Below are 4,014 nucleotides of genomic sequence, written 5' to 3' on the forward strand. Positions count from 1 at the left end.
ATCAGGCTCAGTGTTCAGCCCCTGTTCCCTCACCTCCTTTGCTATCTGCTTGCTTGCCCTGGCTATGATGTACAGATGTGTATTTTTTCCCAGAGAGACCTCAGCCTCCTGACCTGCATCCTAAGAAAAGCCACAGTTCAGCTCCCTCCTCTTTGTCCATTGTCTTTGCCTTTGTGGCTCTTTAAGTCCTTTCCCTGCCATGTGGTTTTACCCTTCTTCATCAGTGGATGAAATCTCACCCCTTCCTCACCTCTGTGTAATTGCCACTCATCTGCTCCTGGCTCCAGTGGAGAGAGATCAGCTACCAGGGGGTGCAGAACCACACAGAGGCAGAGTGCAATGGGAGAATAAATGCCAGAAACATCATTTTTCCTTATTTGAATTAGCTGCTGGAAGTTCATTGTTGAGCAGATGATTGCAGAAGTCCAGCAGTTTTAGTGTGAAGTTAAATAAAAGCAGAATAGCCTGTTTTGGTCAAGGCCAGTTTGCTCTGCCTAACTTTGCATTTGGTAATTTCAAGAGGAATAAAGCTGAGTGACTACATCGGACCTTTGCACCAGCAGTGGAATTTGCAGCACCAAGCAACCACTAAAATCACCTATCAACTGACTTTGAGAGACAGGCTGAAGCATATCTAAGCAGTCAGGCTGTCCTTCTTACTGCCTCATTAACACCAATTTAACTCTGCTAAGGAATAACTCAGTTGTATGGAGAGTAACCTTCATTGTCATACTGGCTGTGGGAAGCATCTATATGAGGACCCCAGTATTTGCTAAAGGTCATATTCCTGAGCTTCCTTTTCTGAGAAAACAAGGAGGGGCTCCTGTTGTCCAAATACACAACTGTACACACCTTTCCATTTTTGTTTTTTTTCTTTTCACCTTCAGCTCCACTTTTGAGTAGACCTACCAGGAGCAGATTTTCTGCACTCTCATTTTGACATCATAATCACATAATTAGCATCCAAGATATTCAGTAATGGATTTAGATGGAGGGGGCTAAAACAGCCTTTTCCTGTTTCTGTTCAGGCAGTGGTTCGCTCCCTCCACTTTGGATGAAGTCTCATCTAAGTCCCAGTGTCATCACTTCCATTTAGACAGTGACATTTGCTCCATACTACAGATGACACATGAAGGTCCCTTCCCAGATGGCAGTCCAAGAAAGTTACAGTGGTAGCTCACCTCTGGATATCACCAGGCTAATGCCTAAATTCTTTCTTTAAATCCTTCCTTCTTTACTGCTGGGTTTTGTTTGATATATTCATTGCATTCCTTACAGCATTGACCTTGTCATTTCCATGGCACGAGCAAGATTGTCCTGAGAACAGGTCACCACCACCGAGAGTGGTGCAGTGTCAAATAGGGATGCTCCAGGCCCTGCGAGTTCTGCCTGGTGAACAATGGCAGGATGCACTGTATGAAAGCAGGGCCCCTCTTGGAATTCTGGATACTGAGAATTTTAGATTTTCTGTAAAGACAGACTCCAACTCCCAGGAGAGCACTTGCACTTGACCTGAGGCCGTGGAACAAGCTTCCAAAATTGATTGATAGCACTGGGATTACAGGCGTGTAGTTGGTTAGAAGTGCATAATTTCCACAGGGTGGAAAACTTAGAGTTTGGTGTTTCAGAATATAGTAATAAATATGAAGCAAGATGGAGGTTTTAGGGTGAAGGCAGGTTGTTCTTCTTTACCTTCTTCTTCCTTCTTCTTCATGGATTTGGGTGGTATTTTGTAATTGGACAGAAAAGTCCGCAGTGCGGACTTTGAGGGAAGTTATTGGGTTAAACGTGAAAATAATTTAGGTGTCATTTCTTAATTGGATCATTTAGCCTTAAAAGACCTTGTAACAAGAGCTAGTTAGCCATTCTGTGCCTTGCTAATGAAAGACTGCAGAAGACACTCCTCTGTGTCTGTAACATTGATAAGAAATAATAAACACCTGAGTCTGAACACGAACTATCATCTCAAGTGTCTTCAGTCCCGACCTCGACAGAGGTAGAAAAAAGAAACCAAAAACCAGCAGGCCCCCTGCCTGGCCTGGCACTGCTGTGCTCAGGTGGGGAACCTTCCCTTGCCCCCCATCAGTCTCACAGCCACCTCCTGTGCCTGCAGTGGCTCTGCCATGCTCCCCTGCTCGTTCTCCAGCTGCTTCAGCTCCTCCTCCCCAGCCCAGGAGATCATTCACTTCCACCGGCAGCCATTCCCAAGTTTGTTCTCAATACCTTCCCTTGAAGGCACTTCTCTGCATGGGTTGCCCCGCACTTTCTTGTTTCAGTCCCTTTCCTTGGTAAACTTTTCAGCTTGACTTGGAGAGGCATCAGTTCTCCTTAGAGACAGCTCAGTGCAAACACGCTCTGCTTGCTGCCCTCTCCTGCCAGCTCCCGGCTCCCTGCTTCCTCTCTCTTACCCCCACTGCTGGCCACTCCTCACACAGCTCTTCTATTCCCAGCACATCCCTACTTCTGACCTTTTCCCCTTGGACTTTTGGTGCTGGAAAAGGAAGTGCAAGTTATTCTCAATTAAACCAAAAAGGCCATCACAGTGCAAAGTAATACTAGATTGTACCCACTCACAACCAAAAATACCGAATCACACTGGGATTTGGGATGGCAAAGCAGAATGTTGAGCCAATGCTTTTATTTTTATTAGTGAGGTTTCAGCAGGGAGCATGAGCACCGCTTACAACGTTATGCTTGTTATTGCAAAAATTACTGGTTGTTTTTGCTAAGGAAAGAATAGTCCTATAAAATAGCACATACAAGGCATTGCAAATACTAGGAAGCTGTCCCAAAATAAATGTTTTCATGTTTTTACTTATATTCTAGCCATTTCCCATCTCATTCTTTCATGTCCCTGAATCATGTTTTTCGCTGATACTTTTAAACATCGCACAATGTTTAAGCTCTTTAAGGGAACCATACTTTTGCTAGATAGCTGCTTTCCATTTGCAGGTGCTCACTGAAGGATAGCACACCACTGAAGTGAAAATGGATGTTAACTCTGTTTCCCAGTGCTTCCCAGAATAGCTGATTGCTTTGCTACAGACACCGCAGCATAGGACAAGTGGCATGGTTATTTTATTCTTTAAGCCCATTCTTTGAATGCTGCTTCATAAACCTCTTGCCTCATTCCCATATTTCCCCACAGAGGTCTCACTGTTTCCCTAGTAACAGAACAGACTTTGAAATTTGTGAAAGTCTTAAACAGTTGTCGCTACATTATATTCAAATACGCCACAGAGATCAGAAGGAGTACTCAACAGGAAAAACCACGGCATTCTTTGGGTTAGTACTGCTAGGAAATAAGGCAGAAAAGGGTCTGCCATAAATCATTGTGAGAAGCCCCCAGAGTGCTGCATCCAGCTCTGGGACCCCCAACACAAGAGAGACACGGACCTGCTGGAGCGAGTTCAGAGTGTGGCCATGGAGATGCTCAGAGGGCTGGAGCAGCTCTCCTGTCAGGACAGGCTGAGAGAGCCGGGGCTGTTCCCCCTGGAGAGGAAAAAGGCTCCAGGGAGACCTTACAGCACCTAAAGGGGGCTACAAAAAGCTGTGACAAGAGCAATTAGTGCTAGGACAAGGAAGAATGGCTTTAAATTGAAAGAGGGCAGGTTTGGATTAGATGTAAGGAAGAAATTCTTTACTGGGAGGGTGGTGAGGCACTGGCACAGGTTGCCCAGAGAAGCTGTGGATGCCCCACCCCTGGAAGTGTTCATGGCTCGCTGGGACATTGCACAACCTGGTGTAGGGAAAACTGTCTCTGTAAATGGCAGGGGGATTGGAACTGGATGATCTTCAAGGTCCCTTCCACCCCAAAAGTTCTATGATAAATGTAATGTAGTGCATCACTGAGCTTTCTGCTACCAGCTTTATCTGAGTGATATTCCCCACTCACAGACGAGAACTGTTCTTTCTTATGAGCTGCTATACCTGATGATCAAGATCAACCAGTTAATTACAGTAAATTCAAAACTAGCTTGATACATTTCTACTAAGGGCACAAGAAACTGCTGG

This window comes from Onychostruthus taczanowskii, unplaced genomic scaffold (genome assembly GCF_017590055.1).
Source record: "Onychostruthus taczanowskii isolate IOZ18803 unplaced genomic scaffold, ASM1759005v1 scaffold80, whole genome shotgun sequence".
Taxonomy (NCBI): Eukaryota; Metazoa; Chordata; class Aves; order Passeriformes; family Passeridae; genus Onychostruthus; species Onychostruthus taczanowskii.